Source organism: Buteo buteo, chromosome 6 (assembly GCF_964188355.1).
Source record: "Buteo buteo chromosome 6, bButBut1.hap1.1, whole genome shotgun sequence".
Lineage (NCBI taxonomy): Eukaryota > Metazoa > Chordata > Aves > Accipitriformes > Accipitridae > Buteo > Buteo buteo.
In genome coordinates this window covers 35,842,706-35,870,078 of record NC_134176.1, presented here as the reverse complement: position 1 = coordinate 35,870,078, position 27,373 = coordinate 35,842,706, and the positions used below count along the sequence as shown (strand labels likewise).

At 37.2% G+C, this 27,373-nt stretch overlaps 1 protein-coding gene across 11 annotated transcripts in view; it reads right to left on the bottom strand.

Moving 5' to 3' along the window:
* Positions 1-27,373, bottom strand: part of RYR3 (ryanodine receptor 3) — a 245,176-nt gene that overhangs the window by 205,264 nt on the left and 12,539 nt on the right. The window contains exon 2 of one of the 11 annotated variants that reach the window (XM_075030406.1): positions 22,326-22,372. The exons of 9 other annotated variants lie outside the window; for them this stretch is intronic. The gene's annotated coding sequence lies outside the window, so the exon portion shown is untranslated. Of the gene's footprint in view, positions 1-22,244; positions 22,264-22,325; positions 22,373-27,373 lie in introns of those variants that run through there. One more of the 11 variants, XM_075030405.1, reaches the window with a different exon arrangement.

Here is a 27,373-nt window from a genome sequence, read left to right as displayed (position 1 = left end):
GTAGCCAGTCCTTTTCACAAAAACTAATACTTCTGAATGAAAAATTTCTTCAGAAAGTTAGGTATTTCAGTATTGACCATTTTGCTGTTTTTTTCAATACAATTTCCAGGTTGTAGACTTGCCACTAAAGCATTTACATAGTTCATTGTCTTTTGTATCACAAGTTTCCCCACCTCTCATCTCCCCAAGTTCTTCACGGAAATGAGATAGCGACAACAAAGGAACAACCACACCAAATACCAAGACCAAAAGTAACATCCAAAATATTTATTCATTACCTGTCATAAAAGCTGAGTACTAAACATTCCTTAAAATCACTCCTTTGATTTCAAACTGTAAGGCAGGAGAAAAAGAAGCCTTCTTAACAGAGCTGGGGTGAACTAGTCATGCAGAGCGCCTTGATGCATATTGGTGGCAAAGTACATCCTCTCCCATCAGGCAGAGTCCTGTCTTGCTTTAAGAAATGAAGTGACTTTAAGTACACACGCTAAATCTCAGAATGGCAGGTTAACTAAAAGCATCAAGATATATTCCATGCTGATCAAGGAAGTAGAATCAGCCAAGAAAGGTGTATCCTCCATAAGAACCTTATCATTACCTACTGAAAGGACCTGTTAGAGCAGGTCCCAAGGAGGGCCACGGAAATAGTCAGAGGGTTGGAACACCCCTCCTATCAAGAAAGGCTGAAAGAGATGGTGTTCTTCAGCCTGGAGAAGAGAAGACTCCGGAGAGTCCTTATTGGGGCCTTTCAATACTTAAAGGGGGCTTATAAGAAAGACAGGGAGAGACTTTTTACCAGAGCCTGTAGCGACAGGACAAGGGGCAACAGTTTTAAACTGAAAGGAGGTAGATTTAGACTGGACACAAGGAAGAATTTTTTTAGGATGAGGGTGGTAAGACACTGGAACATGCTGTGCAGGGAAAAGTTGTGGATGCCCCATCATTGGAACTGTTCAAAGTCAGGTTGGACAGGGCTCTGAGCAACCTGATCTATTGAAAAATGTCCCTGCCAGTGGCAGGGGGTTGGACTAGATGATCTTTAAAGGTCCCTTCTGACCCAAACCATTCTATGATTCTATGAATTGTGGTGTCAGTATTGGCATGCTTTGCACCTCTGACATTCATAACCTCTGGCATATTATTAAATGAGCAAATGAAGAAATGGCAAGATTTATTAGGAAAGGAGGGTATTATAGTTCATTTTAATGAAGCATCCTTTTGAATAGAGAAGTGAATGCAAGAAACATTATTGCATATGTACATACTTGCATACGTTTTGTTTGTTTTCTCCATTTCTCTTACATCTGGTGCAAGTGATATACTGGCAGACCAACCAGTTAGCAACAGAAAGATATAACATAGGACATTCATAACAACAAATTTATTTTCATTTCAGCAATTAACTGGTAACTGGAGTTGGCAAATATAAGAGAAAATCTTTGGCATAATAAACTCAATCTGCAAGGTTTAATTTATAAATTTTTACTGTTTAACAGATTATCAGAAATAATCATGGAATAGCCAGTGTCTTGTCTCAATTACAGATTAACCAATTTAAAAAACTTGGCACCTGACAGCAAGAAGGAATCCAAATAGAAGCTGTCAGCCTTTTGGAATCTTAGTGCATGACCACTACCAGATTAGTAAAGATACCAATAGCAGCAGCCATTTAGGTCATATCTATTTCAAATGAGAATGGGTGTGCACAGTATTTAGCATATTCTTTAAATCATGTATTCTGTATATGAGATCACTGTTATCCCTAAACTATTAACTATAAATATCTCAGATGTTTATTTATAATCACAGTTTGTAAAAAAGAATGTAAGATTTCCCTTTTGGACTAACTGTCTTCGCTAGGAAACTGAAATGGTGACTTTGAGGCAAAAATTCTGAGGATCTTTTTAAAGAAAGCAATACCATTCAGGATTTTACGTATCGTCTATACCAACTTGGCAAGAGGGATACTTAGGGTACAGCTTTGAAAATCAGGGACCTACAATGGGACAACCTATTATCTCTCTTAAATTTTAGGATGTCAAAACAAATTGGAAAAGGTTCTACGAAAAGATGAAACAAAGCAGGTATTTGCTCAGTCAGTATATAAAATTATAGGTTAGCTGCTTTCTACATGAAGATAGGAGAAACCTTTTAAAATATTTTTTAAAATAGTATTGACAGGACATTTTACAGTGTCACAGTTACCTAAATTTAAGTCCTGTCCTTGTCAGGTGTAGGCAGCAGAACCACAAAAAAAACCAGGCAGTAGCATTTAAAGACATGCACAGTGTTTGCAAGACCCAGGTCTTTGCACCAGGTCTCAGAACCAGAGAGAGCCTGTGAACAGCCAATAAATAGTTAAATACTACTTACCCAGTTTTTAGGAGCAAGAAAAAAAAACCCCACACATGTGAGCTGGAATGTCACTGTATAAATAAAAAGTTTTTGCCAAGGACCCAAAGGTGAAATGACATCAGCGATGAGGCAAGATAGGTCTGAAGCAGAAATGCAGGGGACCACAGGCTTTAGAATTACTTGATGCCTGTCTTTTTAACCGTAACTGTTTTATATCTAAGGGAAAACAATGAGACATTTGAAAGGAGTTTTCAATCATGAAAGCAGATTTAGACTAAATCCCAGGCTTCTTCCCCAAACTTTCTATAGACAAGACTGAAATACAGCTATGAATATATAGCAAATGAGCTGCCAGGTTTGCATACAGGTGTTGGTAAGAATGGAATAGATAAGAATCAGGGTCAAATGCTTACATGTACACAGGGAGGATCTTAAATTATACAGAGGAACAATCCTAAAGAAACTACAATACCTATGGTTATTCTATACTAGTGAATATACAGATGTATTAAGGTACAAGCATATATGGGTATATTCAGTCAATGTACAGATATATTAATGAATGTAGAGAACATTAAAGAGATTTTACATGCAGTGCTCCTCTTCAAATAATTAAACTTCTCTGATAATATCCTTATTGACTGAATGTCAGAACAGCACATAATGCCAACATATATATGGTAGTATATGTTACCTAGCAAAACCCTCTAAATTCTGGGCAAAGCTTTTAAAATTCACTAGGAAAAATTAATACATTTCGATGGCACATTCCATTCTGCGAACCAAGAGCCTATATACACACAATTCATCATCAACTGTAATTACTTGCTCAATGTTAAAGTGCAGAATTAAAAGAATCTTTTTAAAGTGAGCTATAGCACCTACAAATTATTTTAAAATATGCTTAATATGAGGATATGCCTTTGAAATCCAGCTACATCTTCCATTTCTTAGTCCATACTCAACTATGCTGATACTGCACTATGTATATGCGCATACCTGTTAGTTTACCATGTTTTCTATCAGTAAAACTTTTCAAACAAGAGTCTGCAAAGATAAACTACACTCCTATTTCTATAATTTCTGAAAACCATAAATTACTGTCATGTATATTTAAACTTAACTATGTTACAATCCTGAAATGACTTGCTGAAAATTTATTTCAGAAGTGAGCTTTCTCATATTTTTGGCAATTCTTTAAAACAAAAACGTCACTATACTCAGTAATCATCCACATCTGTTACAGTTTAAAAGAGAAAAGGCATCAGAGGCAGGTAAAATTCCAACAGAAATTTTTCAAACAGGATTTGAAAAACACAACAGATATGTTAACAGCCTTTGTACAAAATACATGAAAAAGGACAGAATAAAGTAGAAAAGATGGCACAGAAACAAAATGTGAAAATTGAAGTACATTCAACTGCTGTCCATCCCATGTCAAATATTTACACATATTACCCAGGCTGGACTACAGAAAGTAGAATACTCAAGGTTTAGACAAGAACTGGCAAGGACCGGATATTGAAAGAACATAAATGAATCATATCCATCATATATATCCCCCAAAATAAAAAATTCAAACCACCAACAGCTGCATGGCAGTTTCCCCTGCATAGTGATTTTACAGATGTCTTACAGCTATTGCTACTCCAACAGGAGATACCTACAAATCTGCAAGCAGTAGCAGTGTTTTAAGAAAGGGACAAATCAATCAGTACCCTCTAGCAAACTGAGTGGAAATATGTGAGCTAACTACATGTTCAGACACAGATGTCTTATGTCAACCATGCTCTCATTACATTGGATCTATAATTGAGAACAACTACAATTAATGGGAATAGAATGATTTCCCATAAAATTAAGACAAATATTTCCCAGCGTCTACATAATTGATGTTACAAAGCAAAATAAAGACATGTTAATTTGCTTTGTTTTTTTCATAAATTAGATGGCGGACCCTGCCAAAGGAAAGTGCACTTAATTTTGTAATTTGTTGATCTCTATAGAAAAGTCAGTATCACTGTATTTCCCACTGCTTCTATCCCAAATAAGATGTTAGCAGCGCTTGCTTATTTGCAAATTGCTTCATAGGGTTCACTTACGAAGTCTGTAGTATCTGTTCTACCAAAAATCAGCCATCACATTCACTTGGAAATTAGAGCACCAAACCTTGATAAGTTTTCAGCAGAGAAGTTCATAACATTTTACTACTATTTAATAATCACTTACATCCTTTGCAATTTACAAATTTTAACCACAGAGAGTCACATCAAATGATGTTGAGTTGGAAGTGACCTTTAGAGACTGTCTAGTCCTACTCCTGTGCTCAAAGCAGTCAAAAGCAGCAAGGTGCTCAGGACAACATCCAGTCAACTTTTGAACATGTCTTGAGACAGACACTCCACAGCCTTTCTGGACAACCTGTTCCAGTGTTTGACCATCCCCACCATAGAAAAAAATTATTTTATTTTCAGGACTAGGATTGAAGTTTGTTAGTGAAACTGTCTAGACCCACAAACACACAAAGATTTGCAGTTTCTTCAACTACCAGCACAGGCCCTCTGCCTGTCTAATACCCAGGCCTCATACTTGCCAGCTAGTCCAGTTTGTAGTTTGCTAAGCAAATTACACACACGTGCCCACACACCCCAGGTTAGCAGAAAATATAAACTCCAGTCCTCCCAGCAGTTGGTGCTTAGGCATATTGGCCCTATGAGCCATAGCTGCCACTCCAGCTGCTCACGCTAAGACCCTCACTTTCTTTCACTCACCCCAGACCCCCACAGCCTGCACCTAGGACACACAGGACCTATGATCCATGGCCCCTCCAGCTACTGATGGAGATACTCTTAGTTGCTCCAGTTGCTGGCACCACAGACACAGCGACTGCTTCACCTAAGGTCTGATTCTGGTTGCTGGCTCCAAATTCATTCCCTCTAGTTTCCCCAGCTGCTAGCACTCATTCCTTACAGCACTCAAGCACAGGGTAGAGGGTGAGATTACATGAAAGATAGTTAAGAAAGTATTTAATAGGAGGATAAACTGCAGTGATCAGGCACCAGACTGTCAGGCAAGCATACTGACTGGACACAGTTTACACACAACCAGCCCTTTTTATATCCTCTTCCTCTCTGTCCCCTAGCACCACCTTGCTCTTCCCCAATCCCCTTCCCCTAAACATCTCTTCCTAAGTTTTGCCGAGTCCTACAGACCCCCTTCAAATATTCAAAATCTTCATGTTTGCCTTCTTATCAGTTACAAAGTCCAGACTGGCCCTCTCCAAAGTGCTGGCTGTAGTTTCTTAATGGACCATCAGTTAATAGCTGATTCGGTCTTTGTCATTATCTCCATTTTCCCATGTCTACTAGGTTTGTATCTCTGTGTGGTTTTGTTTATCTATCAATCCCTCCCTCCCTCCAACCCTTCTTCTCTACTTGGCCCTTGTTTTAAGAATGAAAGGAAAAAGATTCAATGAAGATTCTCATGCTATTTGGGAAATGAAATGAGTTGGGAAAGACCCCATAGAATGCTTGAAGTTTGTCATTTCAACACCAGCTACAACAGGTGCACTCCTTGATGAGTGCTTTATGCAGCAGAAAAAGCTAAAGGCTTCACAGCATGTTAGGTTTGCATATGATCAAAATACATGACCCAAGATGTATAGAACACTAGCGGTTTTTTAATGCTACACCATCATGAACACCATTGGTTCAACTGATTGCTGATGCAGATACTACGCAGCACAGAGCTGTAAGGGATAAAATGGAAGAGAGTTTTACTTTTGATATCCTATTTCAAATGCAGACACTCTTCCTGTTTCAGAGAGTTACAAATTTTCTTCCTTAAGTTTACAAGTTACTATGTACCTGAACTTTCAAAATTCACAATAGTACTGCCTGCTTCCATGAAAGCTTAGTTATCGCTGGAGAGCTAAATTAGATTTTCTAATCAGGAATACTGAGGCTGATTTTATGCTTGCATGTGCTAAGTTGGATTCATATCTTTCTTGACACACGAAGAAAAAGTAAATTACAAAATCTATCACCACTTCAAGCTGTCTTGCAGGGGAACTGTTATATTCCCACAGTGGGTTTCTGCCACAGAAATTACTGCTTGACATCCATGATTTCAAAATGTTAATGTATACGGAACTCATCTGGGGTAAGAAAATTACTTGGAGTTATGAATCTTCAAGTATTCCATGACCCACTCTATTTTTTTTATTTATTTTTTTTTTCCAAATCTAGAGCCACACTTTGCTTCATACATAATCTATAACTTTTTGTTCATCTAAACCTGCAATGGATAAGCAAAACCTCTTGTTCTAATTTTATTACCACTGGGTAGATCAGTGAGCAAAGTTACTTTAACAGTTCCACTCATACTTCAAAACAAACAGTAGTGGTGATATAGTCAGAGATTTGGAGTGTATCTGCTAGACCTTCTCTTCATAGTGACTTTGACAAGAAAAACAGAGAGGCTTTAAACCAAAATATAGACAGATAAATAAAATTTCAGACTTTAACAGAATAACTTGAAATAGAAAAATTTAAATAGTGAAAAATGTGTGGGCCCCACAAAATAAAAAGGATGTTAAGGTATTTTAATGCATCTAGGGGAGGGCAACAAAGCTGGTGAAAGGGCTGGAAGGCATGTCCCATGAGAAGCAGCTAAGGACTTTGGGCTTGTCTAGTTTGGACAAAAGGAGGCTGAGGGGCGACCTCATTGCTCTGTACAGCTTCCTGCAGAGGGGAAGTGGAGAGGGAGGTGCTGATCTCTTCTCCCTGGGATCCAGCGATAGGACACGTGGGAGTGGTTCAAAGCTGTGCCAGGGGAGGTTCAGAGTTGGCATTAGGAAGCATTTCTTTACCGAGAGGGTGGTCAAACACTGGAACAAGCTTCCTAGAGAGGTGGTCGATGCCCCATGCCTGCTGGTGTTTAAGAGGCATTTGAACAATGCCTTTAATAACATGCTTTGACTTTCGGTCAGCCCTGAAGTACTCAGGCAGTTGGACTAAGTGATCATTGTAGGTCCCTTCCAACTGCACTATTCTACTCTAAATAGGAAAAAATAAAGTTAGTAGGGAAGACCCAACAGTACAAACAGAAGAGTGTAAACAACTTTTGCCTGCCCATTTTGCCCCTGCATACAGGTCCTTGCTTCAAAGTTTGGTTGTACAAAGATCAATTACTTTTTGACTGATTGCAAATCTGAGTGCTCAGAAAGTTCTGTCTTCACTGAGGCCTCAATGGCTGCACCAGGTTCCTTTCAGCAGATGCTACCTGAGCTGTAGCCTCCCACTTGCATGCTATTTTCATGTTTCTGCTACACCACAGTAGAATCTTCCCACCCCTCACCGCTCCCAAGCTTAGCAGCAGGAAAGGAACCATCCCTCCCTTCCCAGTCTACCCAGTCCAGTCCCAAACTCAACCATCCCCAAGAGAAAATAACTTTGAACAAATATTGCCTATCAAAGATGGTTTTCAGGAAATAACTATATGTTCTAAAAAAGCTAGGCTAGCACAGCCAGTTTTCTTACTAGTCTTATTTAAGATCCACATCAGGGAAGCTAGTGAAGAAACATGCAGCAGAACATTTATGATGACAATTTTACTCAGATCAGTTTGAAAATTAATTCAGTTACAAATCAGGTGTCTGAAATTAGAGAATGGATGAGAACCAACTTTTGTATAGCTGAGTCCAGACAAGATCAAAAGCTTGGAAATAAATAACTACTAGAGCAACTAGTATGACTCTTGTGAGTGCTCTACCATTTGTGACTCACATTCACAACACTGAGATGTTACTAAATCTAGGATTGGAAATCTGCAAAAATCACAGCCTCTATAGCATCAGTGTTTCTATACATACTCAAATACTGTTTTTTCCTATTTTGATGCCTTCTATTTCATGTAGAGGCTAGTGTGCTTTAAAATATCAGTCACAGAGCTTATTCAGTAGGAGTGAACTGAGGGCAAAAACTTGAGTACAAACAAATCATCCATTTGTTGAGAAGTTATATGGAAAGAACACAACAGCAACTTCCTAAACACAAACAAGCTAGTAGAAATTCAAGCCACTGACTTAAACAATGAAGACACAGTTATACAACAGTAATACAGTGTTGTGGTTTAACCCCAGCCAGCAACTAAGCACCATGCAGCTGCTCACTCACCACCCACCCCCCACCCAGTGGGATGGGGGAGAAAAATCGGGAAAAGTAGTAAAACTCCTGGGTTGAGATAAGAATGGTTTAATAGAACAGAAAAGAAGAAACTAATAATGATAACACTAATAAAATGACAATGGTAATAATAAAAGGATTAGAATGTACAAATGATGCGCAGTGCAATTGCTCACCACCTACCGATTGACACCCAGCTAGTCCCCGGGCGGCCATCCTCTGCCCCCACTCCCCCCAGTTTCTATACTAGACATGATGTCCCATGGTATGGAATACCCCTTTGGCCACTTAGGGTCAGCTGCCCTGGCTCTGTCCCCTCCCAGCTTCTTGTGCCCCTCCAGCTTTCTCACTGGCTGGGCAACAGAAGCTGAAAAACCCTTGACTTCAGACTAAACACTACTGAGCAACAACTGAAAACATCAGTGTGTTATCAACATTCTTATACTGAATCAAAACATAGCACAGTACCAGCTACTAGGAAGACAATTAACTCTATCCCAGCTGAAACCAGGACATACAGAGAAAAATCTTTCCAAACTAACACACCTTGCACCACCTCCTCCCTCATGTAAAATCTGGTACTCATTTCCTTTCATACCTTACCCTGGATTAGCAAATATTCTGGCTCTGCTACAAACTTCTTATCATCTCCATATAAACATCATCTCAAATTATCACCCTGAAGCCATAAACAAGCCAGGAGGTTGAAGATAACTAAAAATGGTATCACAGAATATAGCTGAAGAGAATAACTGTAGTTCCTGTAAAAGTCTAGTAATCATTAGAATGAACTAAAAAGCATAGGTCATCAAAATTAGGTAACCAGATATTTTATTTTTTTAAACAAGATCTGCACATCTACCTTCTGTTATCAGTTCTACCAATTCAACACCAACCTATGCTTCACCACCACCAAATTTTTGCAGCCATGGAATTTTCTGTGGGTTTTTAGGTACTCTTTCATTATTAAATAAACAATATAGGCTGATTTATTTATTTCAAATGCTACACTGTCTCAAAACCACATTGGTATACAACTTTCTTCTTTGGTTTTAAGGACAAAAATTTGACTACTTAAATAAAATAATACAGAGATGTTTCAACAGTTGTTACTGACATGTTCTCTGACACTGTCATCTTGGTAGCTTTTGGCTAGAAAATACAAGTAGTTTGACCTGGAAGCCACAATAAACTTCCAGAAAAGTCTCAGTCATTGAACAGTGAAAATTAAGATATTATATAAAAAAAACCTCTTTACTAGACTTTATTTCATTCATTCAAGTTCCAACAATACAGGCTTGAAGGTACACACTATGAAGCGTGCCAGATACAAATATTGGGAAGCAAAGACAGATTCTTGCCTGAACTCCTTTGTTTAGGTCCCCTTAACTTGTATCCCTGAGTTCCTGAAAATCTGAATCTGGATCCAAATTTCCTGCCTCTGGCCCATGATACTTTCTACTATTATTATTTGGGGGTGGGCAGGAAATCTTCTGGACAGAAAACACTTAAGACTTTTGTATAAAGTTCTGTTCAGATATTGAAATCTGTAGAATGCTTTTTAATCTAAGGATAAGCTTGGTTGAATATTTGACTTCAATATAATCTGGGGACCCAGCGGGCTCTGACTTGATCTTGAACCAGACTCAGAATTTCACGTTAGTTGTTTAACACTTTTACTTTGTATTCATGTTAGATTGAGATATAAGATGAAATACCAATTTAAACTACCACAGAGAATCCAAATATTTTCAGCCTGACGTTTCTTGACTTTTAGTCAACTGGCCTACAGTAAGAAATGAGAGTTGCCACTCAGAAAGCAAATGCAATGGGCAACTTCTGTAGTTACCAAATTCACTAGAAGTGACAAAATTTGTTTTACATCATATCCCATGGAAAACAAAAGGTAAACATTTACTGAACCTAACACAAGCATTTTCAGAGAACTGCTCTGTGTAATTCTCTATAAAGGTGAAAGTCTTTGCTGATACCTAAAAAGCTAGTCAGAAAGAAGTTGCTAAATGTCAACAGTACCTTCAGAAAAGCACAGCTCATTCATATTTGACAAGATTTGCATTAGATTATTCTACTATTAATAACAATACAGAGGACATTACAAAAGAGTTACAGTATCAACAGCAACAGGCGGGAAATACTTGGCACATGGCAATAGCCCTGCCGAAATTATAACCATGACTCAACAATGGCTGTGTACTTAAAATGTTAAAAAAACCAAACCAAACAAAAGCCCCAAAGAAACCACACACCCCCCAAAATTACGCTAAAGCATACTCTGCCTACAGTCACAGAAGATATTACAGCAATATTAATAACGTAAACGTTATTTGATGTAATGCCAGGAAGCCACGTGACCCTTACATTATTCTTCCTTCTCTGTAGTCAATAATGCATTCTGCCTTACAAAATATTTTTTCAACATCCACCAGAAACTTTTCTAAAGCCACAATAAAAGGACAGAACTGAACCTATTTGTCTTCATGTAAATTCTAGATAAATTCTATATGCATATGTGTATGCATGGTGGTGAAAACTGGCTGTATGTTGAAGAACTTTTGGAACATCTCTTCCTTCTCAGACAAGATTTTTGGGCAGAAATAGAGAACAGTAGGATAACTAGACACAGAAAAACTTCCAACCTTATTTGACTGTTTAGTAATTAATTGAACATGTAAAAGACAGTCTCTTTAAATGACTGCACCAAGATAGCTACATGCACCAAGAAAATTACAGGCATGCATAGGGCTATTTAGCCCCCACATACACACCTTTTGTTAAGTTGGTTAAGTAAGTATACAGTGCTTAAGCATGTTACGATTGAGCATACAATAAGAAGGATCCTTTTCACTTTTATTTACTAAATTCTGACTGTTCCTGCTGTCAGCTGGTAGATTTCAGATGAGAAAAAACTAACAATAAAACTGAAATTTCCGATCACCATAGTAGGCTACATAGTATCTTTAGTCACCTTCAGCAGCATGAACCCTTGAGTGTGGTTGTTATGATAAAACCCTAAGAGTAAACCTGAGTTAATTGCTAGGAATAATATTTCCTTCACAGGGAGAAGAAGCCAAATAATTGAATCATAAACACAGCACATAAATGCATAAGTATATAGGGCTGAAAGTTAAAATCACAAAAACACAAATTAGAAGACAGCCACTTTTGAAAATTAAGTGAATGAAACAAACTAGCCTTTCTGCACTTTCATTCATGACAAAGATCACAAACATATTAACCATCCTTAATGTTTACTTCTCTGCAGTTTTATAGAACACAAAAAAAAGAGACTTTACTTAAAGCTGTATCTGATACAAAGTAATTTTTTATTTATTTATTTATTTTTAAGTATTCTCCAAATATTGTTACCTATGAAATCAGATTTTACAGTGAGGCATTGAGTTAGTGTTTAAATCTACTGCACAATTAAATGAGACATGACTGGAATCAGTCATGTCTCCCACTAACAGCTCTTCTAAGCAAGACAGGAATTACAATATTTTATTCCTCATACTTTATAGGCATCTACAGTTTATTAATGCAGTCAGATAACATATTATTTGTAGACATTGTGTAAATAGATTACTTATACTGCAGAAAAAGCAATTGTACTGCAGACACCTCTCACTATCTTCTTTTAAAACGTTCACATGAACTGCTGACATTATTTTAATTATAGTAAGAATAATAGTCCCACATACAAACAAATATTTCAGACCTCTTTGAAGCTTAATTGTTTTAGTCCCCTACGAAGGTGATACGCTAAATTATGAAGAGTTATATACTTGCAGAAAGGCAGGTATGAAAGTAATGATGTTAACTATCAAGTGGTTTATACTGCAATCAGAGTGGAAAAGGACTCTCTGCCACGTTCAAGCTTTCTCACACCCTCTCTTTCATCTTCAAGAGAGTACAGTTTTATTAGTTCAAACTAGTATTGGCTAGAATGTCAGAAAACTTATAAACCTACTACACCCAAACTTAGCAAAACCTTCAATTCTACATTCTTGGTTCTGTATCTAGTCATTAGTACAGGGCTCAAAGATGCCCGAAGCTCCAACACAATTATTTTGTTCCTGTACTTTCAACAGTGTCTGCTAAAGGAAAACATGCTTATGTGAACAATAAAACTCCTGAAGTATCCTCCTATTTCTAGATTAAGTTTTCTGCATCACTACTAACTATAGCCATTCTTTCTCTTTCAAAAGGTTGCATCACTAGCTACAAAGTTCACAGAACATCAACTTAAGGCCTATACCAATAATTTTTTCATGGTCTTTGTTTTAATGGGAACTCAAAAGGTGTCTCCAAAGATTCACGGCAACCTACCTGACACTAGATTATTATAAATTACACTCTATACAGAATCAGCAAAATCTTAATGGGTTTACATGTGTTTTTAACAGTTGTTCTTCTACATGAAGATCCTAAAAGAAAGCTTTTAAAAGTTGAACATACCTAGCCTAGCTATCAGTTCCTCTTTTTCAGTTTTGCACATCTCTCATGTCCATTCCTCGCACCATCTCTCACCTCAGTCTTTGTCGTATATTGATTTTCTTCACTCTTCATTTACCATGTCAATCTTATAACTGCTTCTCTCTGTTTGTGTATTCTGTCTGCCTTCTCCACCCCACACCTGATGTTTCAATTTCAGTTAAAGGAGAGTTCTGGCTAGTTCTGATGTGCATGGGCATACTAAATGCCCAACTACTGTTCTTCAAACTTAAATTGTCTTTCACAATGCAGACACATCTGGTGTGATAATTCTATACCCAGTTAAAAAAAAAGTAAAGAAATTGTTTTAAAGTATGCAATCAAAGAAGTTGCTGTAAACTCTAAATGGCTGTTAGCTTTGTGGTTTGAAGGTTGCCAAATCTCCCAGCCAGACACAGTAGAGCATATAAAAAAATATGCACAATTTATTACACAATAGCGCTATAAACAGGTTTTTTTAAGCATGAGAAAATGCAGATCTGTCTGTTACTAAAGAGAGTCTCTACTGGAAAATATGTAACTACGTGCTGAACTGGGTAGTGCTAATAGGGCTCCATTAATCGAGTTAATCTGTTCCTTATTTGTAAATAGTCCCAAACGTAAGACAAAGATCTCTTTATCTCTATACTAAGTCTGTTCTTTGAGGTATGCCATCATATATATTCCATTCAAAGATCACTTCACATATGCTAAATACAGTTGTCTGACCACCGATTGTCAGGATGAGCAAAACGTAACAGGTTAGAGACTTGTCTACCACAAGCTTGTCGCAGGTTGTCTACAAGAGGCTAGGAGCATCCATGTAAGAGGCAGACACCAATCAAAAGACCTCCACACCATACAAACGTATCCAAACACAAACAGCATATGTATTCTCGTGGTCACCAGTGACAAGAAGGTCAGGGACAGTGGCTTTTACCACCTCTTCCATGCTCCTTTCTCCAGCCCAAATGCCAAGAGGAACAAAATGTCCCAGTTTTCTCTACTTCTTGATCACTGTGCCTCCTTCTACTTTATTATGTAGTCACTTGCTGCTTAGCAGGATTTTTATTTCTACCCCTCTTATCTCCTCAGTTTTGCATGGGAAGCCCAAATGGGTGAATATGATCTATTTGAAAGAGAGCAGCACCCTTCTTTTTTGTATCTCAAAAGCTACATATCTATCTCCTTCCTCATCGAGTCACTTCTCTCACCGGCACTTCCTACCCTACTATTACTTCTCTTTCTTTACCAAGATATTAGCTCCTACCTCAACACAGTTTGTGATTCTAATTTCTTCCATCTAAAGAAAATTGAAGAAAAAGATTAAATTCCATCTCAATTTATCAGAAATAAAAAAGAAACAGAAAAGCAGGTAACAGAATCTGACAGGCAGCAAAGCACAACGTGATCAAATGAAAGTATTCTTAAGTAGTTATTTCACTAAATGTATAGGACATGCAATGGGTTCAACTAAATTTGAAGGACTTGTGTCACCAAGCTTTTTCACTCTATGCATTTCCAATGCACAAATAATTGAGATAAAATTGAGATCTCATTCCTAGTCTAAGAAGTACATCAGAAAACATAAGCACTCGCAGCACCTATACAATAAACCAGACAGTATATGTGAAAACTTAGCCTGCAGAAGCTTCTAGCATATTTGCGAGACACTGTACATTAATTTCAGGGGCAAGAAAAGTACTATCCCTTCCTAATGTCTTCTGGTCCATGCAGTATAAAATGCTTCTCTCATATTACAGAATATCATATGCGATACCTTGCTAACTAAAAAGACTACTGAAATATGACAGAAAGCCATTGTAGGGGCAGTATCAAAATTCTGCCTCAACAGCATTAGATCAACTTGTTGAAAAACCTAAATTAAAACCCAAAAATACAATTTACTTTTTTCCCCAAATCACATAAAATAGTGAAGACTAGAGCTTATATATAGTATTAATGCTTTCTACTGTTTATCAGTAGGCTCATTTAAAATGTAATTTAAATAATAATCAAGGAAGTCTGCTATACGTACCATTATAATACACTTCAGATTATACACAGTTGTACAAATAGCCTGCACTGAAACACTAATCTTTGAAATTGTTTACAAATCCTGCTCTCTAAAAAAGCAGATTTGATTTGTAGTCACCAACGGAAACAAGGAATACTTTTAAGAGGTTACTATATTAGAACCTCCTAGTTCTTAATGTTTTCTCCATAGCTGAGTATACACTATGGAGCATATACACTATGAGTATACACTGTCATATACACTATGGTATATGACAACTTTGTATCATATACCACACTATCATCAAACACTCAGGTATATGATGACCTGACATCATATACCTTCATCATATGAAGGACTGGTATTGCTAACTTTCAGTGGAACCAATCACAGGCTCGATGATTATCATTTGGTGCAAAACTGAGCCTTTCTCCCACCTTTAGTGGAAATCCTGTACAGCACATATTCGCAAAACCTCCAAGCATTTCTGGTTATAATGCAAGAATAGCTGGGATATACATTAGCCAACACACTGTTACATTATTTTCGTATCAAATTTTACTAATTTTTATAAGCCATCAAAAGAAATCAGAACAAAGTTCAGAAAGCAGCAGTTCTGTGCACAAAGTTCCAAATTACATAGTAAACCACGAATAAAAGTTTTTTTACTGCAGAAAATAAGCATATTGTTAACATAAAATTGCTGCCAGTGCCTTTCAGCCAACTGCAATTCAAAGTGCAGTATACTTTACCAACTGAATTACATAAACTATTTTTTATACACAGAAAAAACTGAAAAGGGTTACACGGTCACCCAGGCGATAAGAATATGTAAATACTTGTGTAAGTTCCATTACTGTTGGACATGGATTAACATATAAAATCAGTATAAACAAAGCGCAGCTGTGAATGTTGGAAAGATATGGACTAATATGCTAATGCAAGCCTGAGAAAACTCCTGTACAGAGACTTCCTGAACTTTCCAATTCCATGTCATGGTATTTAGAACATCAGATTTCTTTTCGCATGACTGGCTTGTCACTTGTTAAGCATCAAGTGTAAAAAACTCTTTGATGGTTCTACTGCATGCTAGAATATTTTCTTAATATAATAATTTCAGAATTATTTAATAACTCCAAACAAAACTAATTTTAAATTAAAGGAATAACTCTTATCACTGATAAAAGACAAAAATATTTAAGTAACTACAGAGTCATCTGCTACAGCTAGCACTAAAATTTCATGGTGATTATGTCATTTATACAACTGACTCAAATTTCTAAAACAGGTTTTATTTTTAAATATATTGCATTAACTGGAGATAGTTTAGGACCATAATGAAAAACAGGCATTTACGTTTGCTAAGCCTGAAATTGCTTAAGAGATCTTACTATATTTTTATTTAAACACCTGGAGTAGTATAGCATGCTTCAGAGAGATTACACCATTAGTAAAAGCACAATCTACAGTTCCAGTACTCGATATGTATTTCTAGTGAACATTATATAATCATTAAGATAAACATTCACAGCTAATTTGTTCACATAAGCCTACTCTAAACCCCAAATCTGGCAAAAACATATATTCCACAAATCTTATCACAATCAGATCAATCAGCTGTTCATGATTTCAGCAGCCTTCATGGGATAGCCTTCACGTTAATCTTTCTTCATTTTAAAAATGTATAAAACACTTTGTCCCAAGATGGATTTCACCCTGCACCTGATAACATATGCGGAGAACTTAAAACAAAGCCCATCTCCCAAATAAAGTGTTTCCCCTCAGAGTTTTGCTTAAACATCTCAACCTCAGCATCTCAGAACTGAACTGGCTGTTCTCAATACGACCAAACTCGGCAATGGTAGAGGCCTATACTGGTTTGCATTTGAAGAGACTCCTGCCTCCCTTGTTCCTACAAGATTCTGTTTCCCTTTGTCTTCTTCCTTGCAGAGGAACTTCCCAATATATCTTCCTTAAATTTCTTTTATTTGTCTAAGAGCATAAATTCAGTGACTCAATTGGCACTTTTCTGCTTTTTGTACAGAAAGTACATAATTTTATTTCTCTCCACAGTTTAAGTGCTAATCTTATATTTTAATTCCAATGCTTTTACTTGAGTAACTGTTTTATTTTCTTCAATGCTTTTCATTACTAAACCTCTTTTTTATATCGGAACTGGTCAAGCATGCTAATATTCTACTCTGTTCTGTTTCCTACCTTCCAAGTAATGTATCTCCTAGACCTCAGTCTCCTCTTGGCTTTCACAGAGAACATTTAAAAATAAATAGATAAAGCACAAAACTGATAATACATATTCAAGACAACCAGTTCCATAATCAAGATAATAATGGTATTTGTAATTTATTAAATTTTATCATGTGATGTTTGATTAATGTTACAAGAGCTGTTTAACAGACAGATGTGAAAGATTGATTTTTTGAATTAAGATCACCTTTGTGGTCTGAGATTCTAGCACACCAAACATAATCAAAAGTTGTTGCAAGGCTGTAACACTTTGATATCATTACATGGAAAAAATAAGCAGCTGACAAAATCCAGAAGGATAAGTGAACTGAATTTTCTGTTCTGAATTAGGAAGCTGGTGAATCAAGGTTGAGGCAGGAAGTGATATAACTTTCAAATCTATTGTGGATTATGGGTTATCTGTGATAGAAGAAGAAACCATCTTATTCTACTTCTTTATACAGAAATAGAGATGTAGCTAGATAGAGTATTTACTTAGAGCTTCAATTATTGTAAAAGAAAAAAACTGAGCAAAGTTATCTTATTTAAGCAGAATCTCTAAGAGGCAGGTTTGGGTTTTTTTAAAGGGAATTCAAAAATTATTACTCAGAGGACTTAATATTCTCCTTTTCTTCCCTCCTCTTCTTTAAGGCTCTAATAATCTTAATTTTACATAAAATTCTTTGTTCACCAAACTTAAGAAAATACTGCAATAAATCAGATACTTGGTTATCATTTATTCTGCTATGCTAATGTAACAGATACCCAATTTGGGGATACAAAGAACAAGTCAACTTTTTAGTACCCCAAAAAAGAGAGGTAATAAAACTGCTGGTCTCAATTTTCTCCCTGAAAATGCCTGAAAATATTTACAAAAGATAATTTGTCTCACTAAACAGTAGGAGTTATGTGTTGTCACACACATTAAGACATGAAGAACTCATCACGCTCTCAGTCAAAAGACTGAATAAACACTAATCACAGCGGCACAGAAGCAATTTCTGATTATGTTCATTTTTTAACCAATGAGCTCTGCTCAACAAAAGTTTACACCAAAAATATAAAGGAAATTAAAAAAAATCAAATTCAAACTAGTGTGTATCATCAGTATAAATAACAGTACAGGTGACTAAAGGAGGCAGGGAAAAATTTATAATTTGATTTTTCATGTCACACTGAAATTTTAATCCAGAGACCAAGTTTTTTAAAAGGTCTGAAAGGATGGCTTAAAAAACAATTTAGCACACCAAAAAATTTAAAGATCATACCTATGAAACTTTCACTGTCATTTGTATATCAGTTTGAAAATATACTAATTAAATAAGCAATGAGCATTTATCATATAACTGCATACTAAAAATAAGGAAAAGGCGCTCTCGGATCACCTGACAACAGACCCTTTCCAACCACTACCAGCCTTTAAAATTGTACTTTTTCCTGTTTTAGAGAGGAGAGTATACTCTGAGTATTTAACACAAAAATATTTTAGTTAATATAACATGGCATAGCTTTAAAATACAAGATCCTAAAAGATTTAAAAAGAAAAAAAAAAGTATGGTTTGATTCTGTGAAGTTAATATGCACATTTTTGGTCAGTGATGGCCACAGAGAGCATAAAGTAAATTGAATTTACAAGTTAAGTGTTAAAAATATATATACATGGTACTGGAGCTGTAACCACAACTTCCCTCAAATGTGTTATTCCTGAAAAAAAGAAGTGAGAGGAGACTCCTATTCTGCTCATCAGTTAATGCAGCTTGTCTGGTAAGACTTGAAATAGATTTGACTTTACTAACAAAATGGTTGATGCTATCATTCTAGAGGGCATTTAATCTTATGTTTTCCTAGCTTAGTGTTTCAGCTAGGACAGGGATCCATGCTCTCTGACAGTATTATGTAACCAATGTGGGACAAAGACAACTAATAATTCACAGAAATAATTTTTGGTTTCAGTAAGATTCAGGTACACAGAAGTGGGACATTCTTTTAAAATGCTGTATTTAGAGCACTACATGTAGTACCACTAAAGCCTCTGGCAATACAAGCAAATAACAAAACAATTTCAGCTGTAATAAACTGTGTATGGTTTTCAAGCTGTGCTAAATTTTTATAGCTATGTTTTCTACTAAGTAGAAAAAACAGTAATTCTGAATAACGTCTAAAAAAAGTGTAAAAAATCAATCTATTGTGAATCTTATCAGAATAATAGCATACAGATTTATTTCAACACAGAATGAAGTGAAGGTCTCAGGCAAGTCGTCAGTATTTCAGTATGGCTTCATTATAATGACTAAGCACTAGTACAATGATAGTAAAATGGAAGTGTAGGCAGAAGGACTAATATCAGTTGAATTTAATGCCCTTGTAGATTGCCAACATGGTATCTGCTTAAGAGAGAACAGGTATACATATATTTTTTTAAAAATAATCTATATTCAGTATGCACCAGGCATCAGACTTCAAGATAAGAGAGAACTTTCTGTCCTTGGTTATACACAGACAGCTGATTGAAAATAACTGAAATCCACAAAAATATATATCATTAAGTTTTGGATCAAATAATTTCAGCAATCAGATCAGTGGTCTAGCTACTGACGTGTCACTGTTATTTATAGTGAACGCTGGTGTTTGGAGGAAAGTAGTAGAAAATATTCACAACCAACCTTCCCATTCCTTGCACACTCCACAAATTATCACGCAAATCTGAAAGAGTCAGTTATTTTAAAACATTCTTCTGGAAACTTCCTCCTAAATCTTCAAATGTATGGAGGTTACCCTATTTCTCATGTACTAGGGTGCAGGACTCCTTGCAAAACTGTTGTACATTTCTTCTTACTATAAAACCTATATCCTCTGGAGCATTTAATTCTTTCTGAACGTAAGACTTTTACTTCAATACGATTCTTTAGAAAGGAATTTTTCACCTTTCACCTTCAAAATTTATCTTATGCTCTGAAAGGCACTCCTATGTAACTTAACAGATTATATCTGTCACAGCACTGTTTCTTTTCTAAAGGTCACAATTATTTCAGCATCATTTCATGGAAGAATATTTCAATACTCATACTTTGTTTCCCACATCCTGAACTTCAAAGGTGGCAGTGGTACTGGTCCTGCAAATTGTGAGACTACAGTCTGACTCATCATCTTAGCATTCCTTTGTCCTTACCCTGTTTTTATCTGCTTGTTCAGGAGGAAAACATGAAGAATTATTCTGAAATGATGACATCGTAAACCAGAGGATCAATTGCATTCACATTTGACAAAACCTTGCTCAGGGGAAGAGGTAACGTAGGAAGGAAAGGCAGACTGTTAGAAGGAGACTGGGGTAGATTTATTCATTAGATAAGAAGGTTTCTCTACAGTGACAAGATTCCTTAAGAGTTAAACTCGATATGGTTACCATGGAGCTAAGACTCCCACAGAAAAAAAATTACAGCATTTTGAAACATTTGTTGGAAGCACACAGGCAGCCAAATAAATGACACTGCACCACTTTCAGGCTTTATTAGGTCACTTAAATTCTACCTGCAAGTGGAAGCTCAGGGGAGGGATTTTTACAGGCTTTTACCGAGTATTGCGGCCATAGCATTTCTAATTTAGAAATCTTTGCGTGAGAATTGCAGAGAAGTTTCTTGTGCAATGCAAGTCTTCACCATATTAATATAATTACTTGCTATCAACAATGGTTCCAAGTAAACTGAGGGGCATTGTTTAACCATGAATGTTAAAAAAAAAAAAAAAAAAAAAAAAAAAAAGAATGCTGACTTCAATCTTTCCCCTTCTTTGTTAGGAACTGCATTTCTACTGTTGAACTTGATAATATAAATGGCATCCCATGCCTGAAAGAATTACAGCTATAAAAATTAGCTCTCAGTAGTTGGGCAAGACACAGTCTTTCATGAAATGTGTCTTTTGCCTCAAACCTAATTAATGCATACTCCAAGAAAAGAGGATTTGCCAGCTCTAAAGCCATGGTGGTAAGGGCATAGTAAAGTTTTCTGGGAAACTTTTAGCATAAACTATCCTATAATCTGCAGAAGTAAACCATCATGCACTCATGAAGAAGGATAATATAACACTTAACTCTAGTTCTGCCCTAACGGCCCCTGACTGTGTTTTAGCTTGGATACAAGTTTTTACCATGTGCATCATGAGCAGAAGTCATTTAACCTTAGAGCTACCCTTGATCTTCACTATACATGAGCAAAAATATTTCACTATCTCACGTAGCAAGGATAAGCATATTAAAAGACTGACATCCCTGTAAGTCAGAGACTTGTTTACATTTTCTTCTAACACCATATTCTTCATAAACACTCAATGGTTGGGAATGCCCTTCCTGCTACTTGAGGACAGTTCTCTCAGTGACAGAAATCCAGCTAAGCCTGTAAACCTGATTTGGAGGGGTTTGGCCTGTAGACAAGCTACAGTGCTATTCCCGTATTCTTCCTTCCAACTTGCCACTAAAGACTTTTTTGCTGGCTGATTCTGTCTCAGAGGGTATAATTCCGGAAAAGTCCTGTGCCTTGTACAATATAAAGCTGGGTAAGTAAACACTGTTAGAAGAACTAAGTCAGTCAGTGGTAACACGTAATCTGTTAACAGACTGCTCCATCCAAGTTCATTCACCCTTACCTCTCATGTTATTCATCTGTTATCTATTACCATCACAATGGAAAGGCAAACAGTAAGATACTATACTGAAAATGTGAGATTTTAGAATAATTTATATTTCATACTGAAATATGTATCAGAGTTATGAAACAGCTCAGTAGTTCCAGAGAATAATTTGCCAAAGCCAGAGCTGTCATTTTTCTCTTAAGTAAAAACCGTTACACCTCCAGAGTCAGGAACCAGGATTGTTTCTATAAAGAATTAGTAAAATGACAAAGATGAAATATACACTTTCTCAAACCAACAAGAAATTTCAACCATTTTAAACCTTCTACCTGTTGTTATAGGTTCTTGTGAGAAAAGTCTCTGAACAGGGTGCACTGAAGACAGCCAGAGAAAGCAGAGTGTACCCTCACCTCAAAGTATTTCAGAATCTGAAGGTCTGCAGAAGTTCTATGTGCATCTTTAAAAAAAAAAAAAAAATACTGGTTTGTAACTAACAGTGAAAAACAGCTATACATCTCAAGAATGTGACTTCAGGCATTTCTCAACAGAATTATGAAAGTCGTTGTCCTACAATGGATTCCTATAAAACAGCCTAAGAAACATCAGATTTTCATCCATAGAAACATGATCCACGTTGTTTACTTGGACTCTAGTAAAGCCTTTGACACCATTTCCCACAGCATTCTCCTGGAGAAACTGGCTGCTCAGGGCTTGGACAGGTGTACTCTTCGCTGGGTAAAAACCTGGCTGGATGGCCAGGCCCAAAGGGTTGTGGTGAATGGAGTTAAATCCAGTTGGTGGTCAGTCACAAGTGGTGTTCCCCAGGGCTCAGTATTGGGGCCAGCACTGTTCAGTATCTTTATCAGCAATCTGGATGAGTGGATTGAGTGCATCCTCAGTAAGGTTGCAGATCACACCAAGTTGGGCAGGAGTGTTGATCTGCTTGAGGGTGGAAAGACTCTGCAGAGGGATCTGGACAGGCTGGATCGATGGGCCAAGGCCAATTGTATGAGGTTCAACAAGGTGAAGTGCTGGGACCTGCACTTGGGTCACAACAATCCCATGCAATGCTACAATCTTGGGAAACAGTAACTGGAAAGCTGCCTGGCAGAAAAGGACCTGGGGGTGCTGGTTGACAGCCGGCTGAATATGAGCCAGCAGTGTGCCCAGGTGGCCAAGAAGGCCAACGGCATCCTGGCCTGTATCAGAAATAGTGTGGCCAGCAGGAGCAGGGAGGTGATTGTTCCCCTGGACTCGGCACTGGTGAGGCCGCACCTGGAGTACTGGGTTCAGTTTTGGGCCCCTCGCTACAAGAAAGACATTGAGGTGCTGGAGCGTGTTCAGAGAAGGGCAACCAGGTTGTTGAGGGGCCTGGAGCACAAGTCTTATGAGGAGCAGGTAAGGGAACTGGGGTTGTTTAGCCTGGAGAAAAGGAGGCTGAGGGGAGACTTTATTGCTCTCTACAACTACCTGAAAGGAGGCTGTAGCGAGGTGGGTGCCAGTCTCTTCTCCCAAGTAACAAGGGATAGGACAAGAGGAAATGGCCTCAAGTTGTGCCAGGGAAGGTTTATGTTGGATCTTAGGAAAAATTCCTTCACTGAAAGGGTTGTCAAGCCCTGGAACAGGCTGCCCAGGGAAGTGGTAGAGTCACCATCCCTGGAGGTGTTTAAAAGAGGTGTAGATGTGGTGCTTAGGGACATGGTTTAGTGGTGGACTTGGCAGTGTTATGTTTATCGTTGGACTCAATGACCTTAAAGGTCTTTTCCAACCTAAACGAGGCTATGATTCTTCTCTATGATACTATAAGGAGAAAGTATATTCCTGGAATTCCTTCTTTCTGAATTAAAATTAAAATTTCCTTCAAAACTAAAATGTGATACTGAACAGAAATATAACCATCAAAAAAGAATACCCTTAGGACTATCAAAGCAGTATGAAGCTTCTCTTTAACTGATGCCAATATATAGGCTAGTGACTGCTTGAGTACCTGACATTTCACTACTTTCTCTAAGACAATACAGAGAGCGACTGCACTGACACAAGACCACACATTTAACTCAGCATGAACCTGGGAAATATATTGCCCTGTACCTACCAGAACCTTGCCAGAAAATACCTTAGCCTGACTTGGGGTACCAAACAGGCTGGGGACTGTTCCCAATAGGCAGTACAGATAAGGAAGGTCACCTTGGGGAATTAGTTTAGCTGTATGCACATAAGCTGCACGCTTCCACTTCACCTCAAGGCTAGCGAATTGACTGTGGCTATTTCATTTACGAGCGTAGTCAAAGACTTTTCAGATTTCAAAAAAGGGTTAAAAGCATAGCTTGTCTCTTTTTAGGTTGGTCTTTAGGTTGAATTTATATTCTTCAAAATACGTCAATATGGCCTTGCTATGAAAGGTAAGCATGTCCTAGCCAAGGAAACAGGAAAGTATTATGTCACTGTCCAAGAAGTGGTTGTCACCTAAGTGTAAGGGAGACTCAGCCAGCAGGAGTACAAACAAGAGATAACAAAATTCTGAGGAAACCAAAGATCCAGCTATATGAAAGTAAGCTAAACAAACTCATATTACTTATTCCAGAAAATTCAAACTAGAGAGGGAACAGAATTCTTCTCTATAAATCTATTGACAGGTGACACTGTCGGCATACAGGGAAAAAAAAAAATCTAGAAATATATAAATACATTTAAGCTGAAAAAATGAAGGAAGATTACTAGAACAATGAACTGGTACCTTGATAAAAGCAGCAGGGGAAAAAATATAATTAGCTTTAAAATTGAACTGCAGTTCAAAATGGATTCGATGACTTAGAAAGTTCTTTCCAGTTCTATGTTCCTGTGATACATAAATAAGTGTTTCCACATGAAATGAAAGCAAATGCAAGACTAATCTAAGCAAATATACTTCAGATATATGCTCTGTGGTAAAAATAAGGCACAGACAGCAGACAAACAGAAAGACTGGAAAGTCTCACTGACTTTACAAGTCTGAAAAAGAACCTATGAACTTTGAGTAGTAATGACAGAAGAATTTCAATGTTCTCAGCAAAGTATCTTTATCTGTTTGTTGCATTCCTTCTGTATTCAAAAAGATGGGACCTTGCTCATTTTTTAACGTAGATACCACTTTGAAGCTTTTCTTTTCCACAAAAAATACCTACTTATTTGTAATTTTCCATCAAGAGCAAGCAAACTCCTTTTAAGACTCCCAATTTTGGCAAGCTATGCATGTCAAAAATGAATAAGAAGCCTGCCATTTCTCATAATTTCTTGAATTTTTTATGACCTCAAGCAACAAGAGACAGGATGACAGTTGTTCTCACTCTGGTTTTTACAGCCTCAGGTAGAGCTAAAGAGGAAATGTGTACGAACTGGTGTCTCAGCCTCTCTCTCTTTCCAATCTCTCCTTGTGAATATTCACTATTAATGCATACTCACAGTAACTGAATATAAAGATTCTTTGTCTCCCTAGTCAAGTCTACCTCCATACTTCCTTTTTTTTTTTTTAATCACTATGGTATTACTATCCTTTCTGTTACACCAAAAAAATCCACCTCTGTGGGATAGTTGCACCTTAGTCTTTTCCCTTTTCCTTCTTATTAAATTAAATAATTAAATCTTTTACAACTTATTCCTCCTTTAGCTGCCATCCCTTCAGTCAAGCAAATTCCGTTTCCGATGAATTTGTGGTACTAATCACAAATGCCCATCTACAAAATATTCAAGTTTGGGGTTGGTTTTTTGTTTGGTAGGTAGCCACCTACCACCTCCAACAGATGGAACCTCCCTGCAGATGTAACCCGCTACCTCTTTCCACTCTTTTCTTTTCTTTTTTTTTTAATTTTATGTAACACCTTCATTTTGCAGTGTAACATTTCAATTGTGTTATGATTTACTCCTTTTCACACTGACCAAAGTCTCTTTTCCTTGTGCGCTCATTTGCAGCCCGTCCATTCACAGAACAAGGTAAACTCTTTGTATTAGACAATGTACTGTTTTCTTGTGTTTGTACAGCACCTAGATGGCCTTATCTGGATGCAACAGTATTACCAATTTTTAAATCAAAACCACTCAAATATTGCTTACCAAGATAGTCTATATATTTGTATTCAATCACAGGCACTAGACGTTATTTTGCTTGCTTACATTAACACCACAGCTTGAAGAAGAACAGCCGCAAACATTAATAGACTCCTTCAGAGCACATTAATTAGGATAAAACCAAGGTGTTAATCACGGTTCACTTGAGATGGTTTAAGATAACTCTCTCAAGTTTGGCCATCATTAGATCACTGGACTGAAATTACTACTGCTCAGTGTAACATAAGCAGTGGTCATTCTACTTGTTTAATGTTGAATCATTGTTTCACAAGCAAATCTTTATATAAACATAGAAATTAAATTTCTGATTAGTTTTGGTTGTTCAACATATGCATTAGATCTCCCTTTTTGAATCTGCAAGCTTTCAAGTCCAGCACATTTGCTTTCCAACTATTTAGCAATACTACACTCTCATCACATGTAACTACCAAGGACTGACTGTTAAACATAGCTGTAACATTTTATCAAGTTCTACACATGAACATTACACTAACTTGCAAATAACTGAAGCCAAGGCCTGCAGCCAGTGATCCAAACACATCCAGTACTCACAAGAGCCACGCAAACTATCGCATATACTAGACAGAAAGTAACCAGAGCAAACAGCAATTGCTATACGTATATAATATTGTAACAGGAGAGGAAATACTTGTGAAGAAGCAGGTGTTGCCATTGCTTCAGACCACTATTTTAGGACAGCAGCACATGGCCCACAATTGTCTAAAGCAACATTTCTGCAAACATTGTAACACTTCACCTTGTTTATCCCCCCCAAAACGCTTACATGATCAATGCACAGTTATCCTACAAGCAAACCAGTAACCTTGCATCTGATTAGTGTGAAAAAGTACAGAACCCACAACCATTTAAAGAAACCAAATAATGGTCATGTGTGCCAAGAACCCTGACTACATAAATCTCTGCTTAAACAAAAGGAGATAGAAGTTATGCTTGAGATGTCACCTCAAACACCAAAGAAAACTGCACCTGGACAGTGACATGATCTGATGGAAGCTAACTCAGCACTGCTAAAAGCCCCCTACTTTTGCCATGTTTATACAATATACCTGCTTTTCAGTAAAAAATAACTGTGTCTTTGCCTCTGTGCTCTGCAGCTGCACTTGAGAGAAATAGCTCAGTGACTTCTATTGTAACAACTGCAAGCTCTAGTTCACCGTGAAAACACCTGGCTCAAGAAATGGTAGGAAGAGAAAACAGTACACAGAAACTGGTATCTGAATCTGGTGGTCTGAGATAGCTAAGTTACACAGCTAGCTGACAGGGTGTTTCCCTACAGCAATGGGTGCTGGAGATTTAAGGGATGCACAAAAATAGAGGTTTGATATTGTTGACT